General features: G+C 41.1%; 2 pseudogenes across 2 annotated transcripts; both read left to right on the top strand.

The window, feature by feature from the left end:
- Positions 1-2489: 2489 nt before the first annotated feature.
- On the top strand, positions 2490-8760 carry LOC148729829 (protein SHQ1 homolog; annotated as a pseudogene). Its single transcript, XR_016001518.1, has 9 exons — positions 2490-2624; positions 3054-3093; positions 3588-3642; positions 4192-4278; positions 4575-4628; positions 5182-5305; positions 5704-5824; positions 6543-6582; positions 7331-8760. The product of XR_016001518.1 is annotated as a protein SHQ1 homolog (transcript).
- Positions 8761-8950: 190 nt separating this feature from the next.
- LOC148729828 (diamine oxidase [copper-containing] pseudogene) lies at positions 8951-12021 on the top strand (annotated as a pseudogene). Its single transcript, XR_016001178.1, has one exon. The product of XR_016001178.1 is annotated as a diamine oxidase [copper-containing] pseudogene (transcript).
- The last annotated feature ends 3406 nt before the right edge of the window (positions 12022-15427 follow it).

Here is a 15427-nt window from a genome sequence, read left to right as displayed (position 1 = left end):
ATTTTCCGTGGCTATCACTGAACTTACCATGGTCTCCATATTTTAACTTGCAGTGCTTTTCGTTAAACTTGCTGTGCTTCTCGTTGAATTTGCAGTGCTTTTCGTTGAATTTGCTGTTCTCGTCGATGAACCTGATGAGTTCCTGGCATTTGCTGCGCTCCTGGTAGTTGACGGAGACCTAACATCAGTTGTCTGCCATAGTGACTCTTTTATGATAAACTTCATCCATGCCACGCGGACGCTATATTCATATATTGATGTGACTGGATCGAAAATTTTACTCATCTTTGATTGGCTAACCTAGACTTGGCCAAAGTTCAAATGGCATCTGTTCTGATTGGTGCTCTCCTATCCTCACCGCGCCAGCGACGACTCTCACGTTTTTATTTGCGAGCCCGAAGCATATTGACTTTTTACATTGCGATACTGTTTTCGCGAAGCGTTCAGACTCTAAAAATTTGACCGCCAGATTTAGTTGAGCTGAGAACTATAAGTTAGAATATGCTGGTATACTATAGAAGCCTTTTGTCGTAAATACTTGCGCGTGTTCACAGTAGAGGTCACAGTTTGACAGGAGACAACAGCAAAGTTCTCCGACTGTGTGGGTTTAACCATGAGCTATCATGGATTGTATATGACTTCTAAATTCCCCTTTTAGCTTTTTGGCCAGCTTCAGCGAACAAGCTGGGACTGAAAATTCGACTATAACACACTACGCTATAATTAACTCTTTTTTGCCAACGTGACGTTAAGCCAACTTTGGTAGTTTTCTGTGGAAAAGTCCAGTTGGGTACCCCAGGTGCCTACAGACACTTACTAGACCGCTCCATCACAACAGCTCTTGATTGCATAGTTTAACTAACAGTTCAAACAGGGTTTCACAAAAATGGTGGTAACTGGAGGTGTTCGCATTAATACAATAGTGGTTCCAACAAGAGCTTCCACCAGTAATTGATAGCCCCCACATTGCGGACCTATTTCTATTACGAGGAATCGATCCCGCGCATGAAGAATGCAGTACACAGAATGAAAGTTTTACCCTCAGGGAAAAATGATAAGCCTTCCTCCTTGTACAAACTTTCAGAAAATATAATTTGAAAATGAATGCACTTTAAGATTTCGCCATTCGTTCGGAAGCTGTTCAGAAAAAGCCACACGACAAAGCACTGGCTTTTTGTAAATACTGTTGTTCGCCATCTTGTATGGTGCTGCTCGCCTCTATGTGGAGTTGATTTAAGTCTGTTAGTGATTTAAAGTATTAGTGGCATGGATGTAGTTTGCACAGAAAATGCAAGTCTCCATTAAGTTCGGGGACAGAAGCATTATCAGAACCCTCGACTGCCCAGGGTAATTCGCAAGGCTAGGAGACGTGCAGGGTCGAAGAAGCTTACGCTGAGTTGCCCTCTCGTTGGGTCTTAAATGCCACAGCTGTGGGAAGCGAGGGAGCCGTAGATCTCGTACACAGTTGTGAAACAAATGCCAAATACTATCAGATCCTTATGGAGGAATTATCACTGCTCGGTGTGGACCCAGTGCTATTCAGTTGGATGAGATCTTTTTTAACAAATAGAACTCAAGCCGTGCGCATCGGACACGTTTTATCGGATTGGAAGTATACCCATGGAGGTATACCCCAAGGGACCAAGATGGGTGTCACCCTTTTCTCAGTCATGATAAATAGGCTCCTAAGGGATTGGGATGTGAGAGCAAAATATATTGATGATACCACAGTTGTACAAATTCTGCCTCGCAATTGAATAAGCCTTCTCGATTTGGCTGTTAGGGACACACACTCACTTTGTATTGACCGTAAGATGAGGTTCAACCCTCGGAAGTGTAACGAAATACTGATAAATTTTATAGAGTACCCGAAGACTGTTATTCCACAGGCTCGAACGTGTCTTAGCTTTTAAATTACTTGGTGCTAAAATCAGAGACGATCTTAAATGGAATGACTACATAGACTATATTTGTTGTAAGGCCGCTAAACGATATTTGTCATCCAAATTAGAAACTATACAAAGGAGAGCCTTTAAGGTAGTTTTTCTGGGTGTTACTTATAAGGTAGCTTTCCCCAGAAACTAACTCAAGAAGCTAGAGTTGCTCTCGGCTATCGCCTCGAGAACCTCTTACGCTTCTTTCGTGCTTAGCAACCTCCCAAGTACATCCATAACTCAATAGTGTACGCTGTGGTGTTTACCATTTGTTTTATAACATAACATTGTTACATTGTAGCTAAAGAGTTCCCTTTTATTTAACAAATCTTACGCGACCAGAAAAAAACTCAAGAAGCTAGAGTTGCTCTCGGCTATCGCCTCGAGCAACTCTTACGCTTCTTTCGTGCTTAGCAACCTCCTGCGTGCATCCATAACTCAATAGTGTACGCTGTGGTGTTTACCATTTGTCAATTATTGTCATGAAATTGTTCATTTCTAGGCAGTGGGCACATGTACCGTATACATTCAAACCACTCCATTTTGTTTGAATGAACAGCTACCACAAGTTACTTTAACTTCTTCCATATCAGGGCAGATTATTTCAATGTTGATCAAATTCAGCATCTCTTGGATTACAAGCCACCTTGGGATGCTAAATGGCAACAGCACAAACAAAACTCTTTTGAGGTACTACTTCTTTAAAGTGTAATCATGTCAGAGAGTCCTGTGACACAAATGCATCTGTTAAGCACATAAAGACCACAGGACAACCACCGAATTATGATCTTTGTTTTATCTGGTATGATTAAAGATAGTGCACAAACTCAAAATGATGTTTCTTTCTGAGATGATGATAATAATGAACCTGGTAGCAATCTTCACAATGATGAACACTTCTTAAGCAATAGTGAAAATAGGGCCTAGAAATATTTTAGGCCTGTGCAGGATTTGAACCCATGATCTCTGTGATCAATGCCCTACCAACTGAGCTAACAAGCCAACTGAGAGCTGGTCATTTTGTCATCAAGATAGGGTTTGGCTAGTTATTGTTACTGATGGCTTCACCATTTCCTCAACCAGTGATCAACTTTTTTGAATTTGGAAACTATTTTGTAGGCTAACAGAGAGCATCCAAGTGAGCAAGAAGAGAAAACAGGTATTCTTTGCTATTATGACCATCGTTAATAGGATTCTTTAAAAGAAAGTGTTTTAACCATTCAATACTTAGAACTGATGATCACAAGAAAGTCAAATAATCTCCAGTGCATTATTCAGAAAACGGGTATTGAGAAAACAGAAGTGATTTTATCATTAAGCTAGACGCAGGTAGGTAAGTTTTGTCTTGATTAAACACCAAACTCTCTTGAAAGGACGCGTGTAATACCAAGAAGGGAAAATTCCACCTTAGATCTTGAGAGCTGGAAACTATCATGGCACAGTCAAAATAGCCCAAATCTTCTTTCCTAATATGCAATTTTACAAGAATGAAATAAATTCAAACCTAATTCTGACATGAATTATCACAAATGTGTTCTAGATCATGGAAAAACATAGCTTTTTAACCCAGGGAGACACAATGAACGTTATCACGGTATGTCATTTAATGGGCAATCAGTTTGTGAGTTAAATTTTATTGTCTTTATTTTGTAGTTCAGTTCACAGATGAAGAGAAAGACCAGTTGAGGAGACTTCCAAATAAAGATTATATCCTTAAACTCATAGGAAACATAATCCATTAAAATAACCAAAAACTACTGATAAGTGCTTTTCCAACTGATTGGTTAGTTTGGAGAAGTAGTGTTCGCTTCTTTCAGTGAAACAACTTAGGTTTGGCTGGTAGCTTTGGGTTAAAAAGTGATTTTATAAAAGAAAAAAAAAAGAGAGAAAAAAACTGCTACTGCAGTGCACACTAGTTGAAAACAATAAAATATCCAGCTTTAAGTTAGTGTTGAAGAAAAGTTACTAATATTAATTTAAAAATTGTGGATTTGGAGCCTAGTGCATATAAATACAATATACATGTATCCACCAATAATCACTTCCTCTTCCATTAAAATCCTTGATTATAATATTTTTATTTGTTTACAGTAATAGTTATTTTTATACAATGAGAAAATGTCAGTTTTAAACTTTTTCTGCAATTGCTTTTATTACTTTCTATCTTTTATACATCTAGGTTTTACAATGTATGCATTTATTTAGTAAGTGATTACAAACATGTCTTTACGGTTAAGTGCCCTTAACTAATTACAAACCTTCTTGACGACAAAGAAGAACTTTCACTATTCCTTGGTCTCGTTGATATCGTCTATATCATCGCACTACAGAAGGAGAAAATACGGTAAAGAATTGAAAAATACAGGGTGTACTAGTACCTTGGTTCTAGAAGTTTTTTTGTTCACCTCAAGCTCAAGATGTTTTATTTACCTCTCATCTATGTGAACATGCAGCTCCATCCCCCTTATTTGAAACACCCTCAAAATCATAGCCTGAAGAAATGATCAAAGCTGAATGTCACTAAGTATTGCTACTGAAGCTTGACTGCATTTTACACCCAACCAAAAGGATCCGTTCTGTTTATCTAGTGCGAAGGATTTTATCTAAGCTAATAGTGATTTACAAAATGTTGTTTGCCAGGTTGAATCACCTTGGACCATCTCACGGATAAGTTCTACATTCTCGTGGTTTGAAGTAAGACACTTTTCATTGAAATGACAGATATTTGCAGAACACCTTTATAGACCTAGTGCAAAAAGAAAAAAAACCTCTATATCTATTTCATATCTAAGTTAAAAATTTATACTTATATATTTACATGAAAAACTTCTGAGCCCACACGGGGAATAATACTCTTGTCATTATTTTAGCCGAGCACGCCTCAAGGGCAGGAAGTTCCTGTCAAAGCACGTTAAGATAGACCTCCTTTACTGAGATTAAGACTGTTAGTAAGCATGCAAAGAATTGTGGTACAAAACAGGGTTACAGCTCAGCTCGATTTCTGCCATTCCCTCGTGTCTGCTTTTTGGTACAGAGAAGAGGAGAGGGGAGGGGAGGGGGGGTCTTATTTCTCAAACAGCGGCCGGTGATCCAAGCCAGGTTGCAGCCAGGGGTCCTTAAGCATTTGACATCACATTCGCATACCACCCCTCCTAAAATGCAAGTAAGACGATTACTAGGGGGGACCCATCCTGGAAAATTCCTTCATATAAGACCAGACTTGAATACATATTTTTGGTTTTCTCAGTCCTTCAACAGCATCCATGATGACATAATTTCTTGTGCTCGCCGATCTTTATCATATCCTCTTTATCGACACTGGTCTTTGATCACTGCAGTTGTTGAGGACACAAAAAAGATATTTTCCCTTGGTATGTAGCCGTAGTGTCTTTTTTTGTGTGAAGCATAACAGTTACTGTTTTTAACGTTGCGGAATCAAGATTCGGAAATTTTATAGATGATGTAGTCTCTGATTTGAGCCAGACTTTATTCTGAACAAAAAACGGATGAGATTAAGAAAGCCAAAAGAGGCCTTCGCCTTAGTTTTCCAACAGCCCTCTCCACGCGGAAATTCCAATGATTACCATGAAATTGTAAAGAATTTTGGGCAAATGAAGGGGGAAGGGGGAATCTGTGAATCCCATCTAGGGGGAGTAGCAATATTCTTAGTCGTGTCATGCTGTAGAAGCCAGGATAAGTATTGACAACATTGGGCCAATGTTGACATTACAATGGGGAGTTAGAGGTCAAATACTTCATTCCTTGGCAGGTCGTCGACAGGTGTTGAGATGTCTATTAGAACTCCATGCCCTGTGTCGTGAAGAAGACCCTTGGTTTCTGTTGAATGATCTCTATTTGACCGACTACTGCGTTTGGATTCAAAAAGCCAGGTAAGATGTTTTAGAGTCATATTTATCTCTGTGTATTGTAACTCGGAGGCCGAGCGTTTCCAAATACTGATTCCTAAGTCTGTGTGAGAGCGCCTTTTGATAGTGTCTCGTAATCCAAGGAAACCACGGCGGCCAATCAGAGCTCAGAAAATATCATAAGGGGCCAATGAGAACTCTCAACGTGAAAAGAGCGGGAAGACGCGGGAAGACGCGAGCAACCAAGATCACGATTGGTTTTAACTTCTGTATCTTATTGGTTGAGAGGGTATCCGAAAGTGTTCTAGACCAATAGAATGCAAAGTAAAGCAAAATCCAGCAATCCCGGATGACAATCTCTAATCCGCAAGTTTTCCTCGGCAAGTTTTCTGCTTGCTTTGGAAAGTCCTCTTTTCAAATAGCAGACATGTCATGCATTGACCACGGAGACTCGGGTATAGACTTGTTGTCATCACCAGTAATTGCCATAGGAATTGAATTAGAAGGGCACTCGTTAAGGAAGTTGTAAAGAGTTAAAGGGAAATTCTATTCAAGAAGGGTTTTTCCCAGAAAGATGACGTTGACAAGGTGTAATTCCAAATATATTCAACAAAAAATATATTATTTAGAAGTTTCCTTACACTTGCATGATCGATTGGCAGTTTCTGCTTTTTATCGGGGTTTGGGAGCTTGCCCCGTCAATGCGTTGCCTCGTTACCATATTATTTTTTTCTTGAAACAGCCGTAAGAAGCTTTCGTCTTTAGCAAAAAACCTCGAACAGGTATTTGACAATCATTGTATTTGCCTTTAAGTATACGAACGAGACTGACTCCTATTTTCTGCTCGCACGATCTTAATCCGGTATCCGTTGCAAGGAGCGGCAGTGTTCCTTTTGTCTCTTATAGAGCTGGGTGGCGAGAATTACTGTAAGAGTAAAGTGTCTTGTCGGAAACCAAAGAAATCTGTGGCCGAAGGTCCTACATTTTGATCAGGACTCCAGCGCGAAAATCCTTCGGCGCGTGCCTGTTTCTCTCTAAGTGCAGCTGTTGCTGAATTACACGCGATGCCTTGTACAGAAAACAATTCGTGAGAAATGGCGAATTTATGAGGAAGAGAGTATTAATTAACTGATTTCCAAAATTTAAAGATTAGGGGGCAAACTGGTAAAGATGGGGGCGAACTTGTTTTACTTCAAGGGGCGAATTCGCAATAGTGGTAAAAAGCGAACTTTAAATGGGGCTAAATATCCATCACCAAGACAAAATAATGGGCCTTTTGCCATAACCTATTTCTGAACGTATGTGGTGGTACCAGCCAGGAGGGAAATTCAAATATCAGATTTCGCGAGTTGAACGAGTCAGGGGCGGAAAACTTTAAAGACTTTACAACTCCTTCGCCTCTCAGTAATTGAAGCCATATTCTCCATATTAGCTGCCAGAAAGAAAAATGTGACTTGGTATTTTGAGTAAAATGGTTGCAAAAGAGCAGCAAAACTCGTCAATTTGAAGTTTTCCTTTCGTGTCGTTTAGGTCCAAATGAGTAAAGGCGATTTGTCTTGGCAGTTAGAAGAACTGGAACTGGCCGCATGTTTGGTTCAAAAGGAAGAGGAGAAAACCAATTCCGCTGAAAATATATGCGGGACACGTGGAACTGAAAGCGACAATGACAGTTCCGAAAGTGGGAACGAGGATGATACAAGCGACGACGAAGGTGACGACGACGGAGACGGTGATAGCGACGACGAAAGTGGCGACGATGATGATGATACGAGCGACGACGAAGGTGACGACGACGGCGACGATAACAGAGACGACGAAGATGACGTAGGCAATAGGGACGACGATTGCGTAGGCGATCTCGGTGAAGAAATAAAGAAATAATTTCTAAAACTATTGTTAAGAAAGAGATTTCAGAGGCTGGCCCTTCATACTGGACAATGAGATTAAAAAGGATACAGATTCCTAGTTGTTACATTTCTGCTGTTCTACGGAGTAGAAGGATTTTGGTGACAGACACTGACAACAGCAGTTGGTCGCACGACTTCCCCCCCCCCCCCGTTCCCCACGGGTCGCCAGTTGCACAATAACAAGGAGACGATGGATCTGTGATAAACTTTGGTCATTTTTCAGGAGTCGATGGATCTGTGATAAACTTTGGCCATTAGTCAGTTTTAATCTGGACTGTCGCGGTTCAAATTTCTTTTGTTGAGATGACAATTGACGATATCCATAACCTTAAAACAATCAGTCCGGACTGTTGTTCGGGTCTTGACATCAAAACAGAGAAAAAATAATTTTTTTCAAATTTATTTATTTAGTGTTTTTTTATACAATACTTACAAATTACAGTAAAAACATAGCGTACTTAACTTACAAGGCTAACATCACTTATATAATAAGGATAACTAATGACAAAACTAGTATAGTTTACTGGTGTAGCATACACTGATACCTAACATATACAAATGACTAACCTACCTTCACGACCTGGCATACTTACTCGTGCAAAACCTACTGTTAATTTAAAGCAGACTTAACTTACTTACGTATAGTTGGTCGCTTGCATGTCTAGCCAGTTACACAACAGCTAACAATGGTTGTGTCTGTGATGGCCTTCGATAACATTTGCATTGTGGGAATGACAATTGACACAACATCAGCATTAAAAAAACTTGAATTACAGAAAACTTTAAAGGCTACGTGAGTCGGCGTGGCAAGGAGATTTCAAGCAGAAAGAGGGTCGCTCTATTTCATGCGGTCCTTTTTAAGCCTCAGATTCTCCGTTTAAAGAACTTGGCAGCTCTGTGTTTGTTTATACCACGCTTCGAGAAAAGCGACTTTGGTCAGCGCGATTCAAAATTTCACATTTTTTTTCAAGGCAATTGTTAACCATCTACGACTAAAAAATCCTGTGGTGCATCTGTTCTCAGTGACTAAAAATAAAGGCACAGCGAACTGCACGCAACTTCCATGCCGTTTGTTTATCGAGTAATTTTTTTTGCTGCTTCCTTTTTCCTTTTCCTGTTTTGTTTTTCTTTACTTCAGCAAACTGAAAGCATAAAACAGGGCTTTTGTCTGCCTGCTCTAAACTGCACAATGTTCGAGTGTTTCGCTTGCATGTCCTAAGAGTTAAATGTCACTTCCAGTAGGAGGTAGGCGGAGCTGTATACTTGCCGACTAAATTCATTAGAATTCTTCCGGGAAAAGTAAAAAGAGGAACTTATGCACGGAATTACAATATTTGAACGTGTACAAAATTTTTCCATCACTGGTATGGACCTCGTCCAATGTCGATAAAAGACGAGTTGTGACTGGAATCATGTTGTTTACTCCGGAGAGAATCGAGATGTCGCCAAGTGTGATCATTTTGATAAAAAGATACTTGACCCGTCAAATTGCGTAATTGTCTGAATATTGTCCAAATAGAGACTATTGTGTACATAAAATTTAGTCTGTTGTCATCATCGTCCAGGCGAGTCGCACAAACAATGGCGGATAAGAACGGCGACAAATCGAATCTTATTTTGAAAGTCCTCCTTGTGATCTTCATTTTGCTATCTGTAGCTTTGCTCATTGCGTTAATTGTGGTCGCTCTCGGAAATGGCAAGGACAGCGCTGCAGAAACTGGAAGTTCATCCCCCAGTATCGAAGAGTGCCCGGAAAAAACTCAGCTGAATGCACCATCAGAGGGCTCCCATGGTTGGACAGAGCTCTACCGAGATTTATCCAAGGAAGAAATAATTGCAGTTCGAGACTATATCATCAAGCAACCGTCCTTGAACGCAACAGCGTATGAAAATGCCAACATCAACGAAAACTATATTTACTTGATCGAGCTGCAACAGCCGCAGAAATCCGAGGCGCTCGCTTACCTTGACACGAACAACGCCCCGAAACCTACACGCAAGGCTCGAGTGGTTTTGTACAATGGGGGGAAAGCAAACCCGGATGTGAGAGAATATTTAGTGAGTCCGGTCGAAAAGCCTAGTCAGCACGCAGAATCGAAGGGCCCTGGTCAAAAATATCCGATCCCATTCAACGCGCGATTCCCAGACCCTAAAGAGATCGACCTAATGGACAAATTAATTCGTAATTTGACTTCGCACCCTGGCGTTGATAAACTTCTCAAAGAGGGAACGGATGGTTATTCGATGTTGGACTGTTTGCAGCCCAAGTGTTTGAAATGGGGTCTAGCAGCTCCCAGTACGTTCAAGATCAACGAGCGAAAAACGTGGACGTGGTTGATGCGGGATTTGATTGGATATTACATTCATCCTGTAGGTTTTGAGATGCGTTTGGATACAAGCGGCAACGACGTGTCCCTCTGGAAAGTGGATAAAATATTTTATAACAATGCAACTTATGACACGGTAGACGAGTTAGTGAACGCCTTTAACAGCGGATCGAAGATGCCAGTTTTCAAAGCACCAGAAGACAACGGAAGATTTTCAACTTATCAGCGACGTGGGAAGAAAGAACCCGCCAAGCCACTTCGAAATCCTCAGCTCTATGAGCCCGATGGCAAGCGGTACACTGTCAGCGGACGTCACATAGAATACATGGGCTGGAGTTTCTGTTTCCGGTCTCGGACCTCTTCCGGTATACAACTGTTCGACATCCGGTTTAAAGGTGATAGGATAGTCTACGAGCTGAGCGCGCAGGAGGCTGAAGCGTTTTATTCCGGTTGGGCACCCAAGCCAATGTTTACCAATTTCCTTGACACCGCTTGGAACATGGGATCCATGAGTTTTGAACTTCTTCGTGGCCTGGACTGTCCTAACACAGCGACGTTCTTTGATTTGATTCATTTCATTGGTGTTAAAGAGCCAGCCGTGTACAAGAACGCGGTCTGTGTTTTTGAACAAGACATCGGGATTCCCTTACGAAGACATTATGACACCGATTTTCAAGGTAGCTACAACTTCTATGGAGGGGTCCCTGGAAGCGCACTGATCCTTCGAACAGCTTCGACAACATATAACTACGATTATGTTCTCGATTACATTTTCTATCCCAATGGTGTGTTAGAAGTGCGAACCACAACCAGTGGCTATGCACAAACTACTTTCTATACTCCTGACGAGGACCCATACGCATACCAGATCCACCCCAAGATGGCGGGAAGCCTGCATGATCACATTTTTAACTACAAAGTCGACATTGATGTACGTGGCACTAAGAACTCTCACCAGACTGTCGAGGTTGGCCTGGAGAACATCACAAGTCCTTGGTTTCTCGGTGACCGACACGTACAAAAGATCTTGAAGCGCCGAGTTCGAACAAAAGAGAAGGATGCGGTGTACCATTTCAATTTTCAGACCCCCACTTTCTTAAATTTCTTCAACAAAGAACAGAAGAACGCCTTCGGTGTCCATCGTGGTTATCGCGTTCAGATCAGGGACATGATGAAACAGATGATCCCCGAGGCTTGGCCCATGATTAAGGGCGCGGCTTGGTCCCTAAACCAAATGACGGTCACAAAACAAAAGGACACAGAAGAGAGGAGCTCCTGTATGTACAATCAACTGGACATGGCCGATCCCGTGTTGGACTTCACAAAGTTTTACGCAGATAATGAAGACATCGAAAACGAAGATCTGGTCGCTTGGGTCACTATTGGGATGATGCATGTCATGCACTCGGAAGATGTCCCCAATACAGCAACCCCAGGGAACTCCGCAAGCTTCTACCTGAGGCCCTTCAGCTACTTCGACGAGGATCCATCCATGGGGATGTATGACGGTGTAGTCATAAAGCCAAAGGCTGGCGGGGGTAATGATATCGATACTCTGGGATCTCCAGCCACGCAATCAACCTGTACCCCTAAGAACAAGCCCATTGAGTTTTTTGGTCGTTATGGAAATTATTAGAGAACATAACTCTTTGTAAAAGGACATCATCAAGGGTCCCACAGCTTATGCAAATAGCATTCATATTTTCTAACTGGAAGAAAAAAAATTGCGATAAATGTTTCCTGAATTTAGCTTCGTTTACCTTTTTTTAGCGAGTCTTTTCGATAGTGAAACGTGATTTCCAAATCATCATGGATATCTTCGGCGGCACGCAATAATTTTATCTCGAGTTGCGTTACAGCCCAAAATAGGCACGCACATGCATTCTGGGTGACACCAATTACCCCGAGAAGTAATTTTACAAATGCAAGAGCGATTACTTCATGAACTGTTAGGCCATAGGAAAATTAAATCAGCATTTTGATTTTATTTTTGTTGAAACTAGAAGTTAGAAGTTAATGCTGGGGGAGGGGTGGGGGGTGTTGCCAAGGAAGGGCCAGTAGGCTCTAACAGATCGAAAATGATTATAATGAGTTAATGTACAACTCTAACTTCATGACTTACCGCTCTCCCACTCTCCCCTCCCCCCATCGCCATTAGATAAAACGATTTCTGCCTTTTTCTCGGACTGTGTCTTCGTTTGTTCTCGTGGAAGAGCGCGGGCTCGCTAAACGTGGAACTAAATTCGCGCTGTGTTAAATCTTCTTGGCTATCCGCTTGTTAGTGCTCTCTAAAATCATATATTCGTTCGATTATTGATTTTTAATTTTTGTGTCGTTTGTCTTTTTTTAGCAAAGAAACGTTTCGTGGACATTAGAACTTCTGGTAGGAATATCGAAGAGCTAAGATATTGATCTTTGAAAATGTTTCCACCGTTGCCGATATTTAGCTGTACAAATTCAAAGTACAATATCAAAAAGAAAATAACTTTTCGATTTTTTAGGCCTTTTCGATGGACTGAAAGAAGCTGAAACATCCAAGTCAGCGTAATCTGTATCCCTGCAGCACTAGTCCCGAAGAAGCTTATTATGGCTACTATGATGTTTCTCTTACAGTATCCAAACATATCAGCTGATATTATCCGTGATCTTGATATCTGCGAGCCAGATGTCTTGAGTAACAAGAGATGGATAACTTGTAAGACTTGAAGCACTCTTGATTTTTGAAGAGCTTATTGTGCGTGTATTTCCGTTTCCTTTAAGCATACGTATTTCTGCTTGTTTCCGGTTTAAGACTGCGGTGGCCTGCAGACTATCACCAACTTGAGTGGCTAGACATTTTTTAAATGGCTGCGGGAAGAATCGGGTAGTGAGCAACTTTTTTTCCGCGTGATCCGTTTACAAGAGGGAAGCCTAAGTACGAGAATAGCGCACAAGTTTGTTTTTCGTAAATCTGGTGTAGCTGAAGCTGCGTGCATAGTTAGTTTTCACTCGAACTTATTTTTCGCAGGTTTTCATGGTTGAGCGACGTACAATTCTTCTCCTGGGAGTGGACAAGATCCTTTACAAAAACATCTCGCAATCCAGTTTTAACCGCATGACTGATAACAAACCGCAGTCTTCAAAACATAAGCGTCTAAATTACACGCAATCTATGAATTAAAATCATGCAAGTTTGAAGACTTCATGACATATAGATATATGTGCGTTAAACAAATTTCGAAGCTCCTGGCGAATATGATAAGACTAGTGTTGTTTTGATGTTTTGACGAAATAATACATTAGCCTTTGTCTGACTGCATAGTTCGGACGCGCACACGCCCGAGGCTATTTTTCTGATAGAAGGATAACCAATGTTGTTTACGAAATTTAAGAAGTAACCTACGCAGCTTGACGCCACTGATTTGATCATTTGTTTTGGATAAAACATTACTTTCTCGCAAACGACCATCTGCACTACTGTCGTTAAAATGCTGCACAATAAACCCTTTCTGATTTGCGGTTTGTTCGGTACGCGGGAGCGACTAAATGACTCTTAATTCTGCCTTCTTAAAATGATGTGGCAAATGCCATTACGCTGTTGAATACACGGCTATTAGGTATATTTAAGTTCAAGGCCATTGATTAAGCCGACCTTGTCGGGTAGAGGAAGGAGCGGGGCGCCTTTAACTCCACTTGTCTGCATCATGTTAGAGGCTGTTGAATGTACTCACGTGAACTCACCACCACCCAACCCCCCCTCCCCCCCAAGAAAAAGTTCTCAAAGGGTCAGTGAAAAAAGCATAGTAAAAAGTGGGTGAGACGTAGTGAATTCTATTATTATAGTTTTGCGTCCGATTGGTGTAAAGGGTGACGCAATTATTTTCATCAATCCTAGGGCATTTAAGTAAAACCAATGTAGTTCCGGATTGTATTTTCCTTTCGCCTTTGAGTGAACTTACGCCAGACGGCTGCTTGGTGCGGCTTACGGCTGTGTGCATAATTAATTTAATGAGCAAGACCAACGGCGCTAGCGTTAATTTGTTTTTAACGGCTTTAGATCTTTACCGCAGCCTAGGGAAAAAAACAGCAGATTTTGTCACCTGTTCTGAGTAATTCATCAGTCGGGCACAACAATGTGTCTAGCCGCCTTTCTCAATTTATTTGTGCGGGGGGTCGAGGGTTCAAGCCCCGGCCGGACCAACGCTCAATGTCTTAAAATAATTGAGAAGAATTTGCTACCTTTCTATAACATCAAGAAATGGTTAGACATTCTAGTCTTCTCGGATAGGGACGAATACATGGTGGTCCCGTCTCCTGCAGGGTTAGGGTAGGAGATGTTAATTTCCCACGGCACGAGATTACTGTGTGATGGATGTCCTCCCCTGGGGTGGGCTGGGTGGGAAGGTAGACTAGCTCGAATGGTTCGTATGTTCCCTTCTAGTCCTTCCCCACTGCAATAATGCAGTAAAAATGGAATAAATTAAAATTAAAATTGATTCGGTTTGTAAGAAAACAGGTTTATATATTGGGCCTCTCCTGGACTCAGGCTCTCCTGGTCGACCATCTATTTTCCGTACAATTGTTATTACAGTCTTATCTTTATATCAGTTTTTTCCTTTTTATCATAATCATGATTATCGTCATTGTCATAAATGCTATCATTTTCCCGTCCAACCCACGAAAAGAAAAGACAATGGGAAACAAAAACGCAGGTGAAAATTGGTTTGCGTCACTCCCGGCAGCATATTTTTTTGCTAAATGAACACCTGAAATAGGCCAGAGAATTTTTCGATATCGAAGCTATCCAAAAATCAAACCGATCAGCCAAAGCTACATGATTTATTGAAAACATGGGGGAAAAGATTATTTCAGAGAGTGTTTACTATTGTGATTGAGTTGGAAACGGAAAAGGTCGTAAAAGCATTTTTCAACCAAGAATTTTAAGTCGATGACAGAGCTTTCTGTCATGACTTTATGATGACGGGTCGGAGGTGTCGAAATACCGCAACCCCCCCTCCCCATCCTTCCTGTCACGTCATGTACTCTCTAGGGAAATTCCTTATTCGGCAAGGGTCGGGTCATCGTCATTTCCGGAACAGTTTTTCAGTTCTTTCAGTTTTGTCAGTTGAATATTTGAATATTTATGAAACCATGCCAGTTAACTAACTTGCTAATTTTTCCTCTCTAGAAGTTTCTTTTTCACGGATTTCAGAAACTTCTGCCACAAAAAAAAAAAAAAAAAAAAAAAAAAAAAAAAAACACCGACGTTTGTGTGCTTGGTTCAGAGGCTAACGAATTTGTCCTCAATCGGAAATTTGTTACCCACAAATATCGTCGCGGTTTTGATAACAGCACAATACAGGACATAACATAATTTGTCATGACCGTCCTTGAATTTAAATTTTTATATTTAG

This window comes from Stylophora pistillata, chromosome 5 (assembly GCF_964205215.1).
Source record: "Stylophora pistillata chromosome 5, jaStyPist1.2, whole genome shotgun sequence".
Lineage (NCBI taxonomy): Eukaryota > Metazoa > Cnidaria > Anthozoa > Scleractinia > Pocilloporidae > Stylophora > Stylophora pistillata.
Note: the sequence above shows the minus strand (reverse complement) of the source record. Positions and strands in the feature narration are given on the sequence as shown.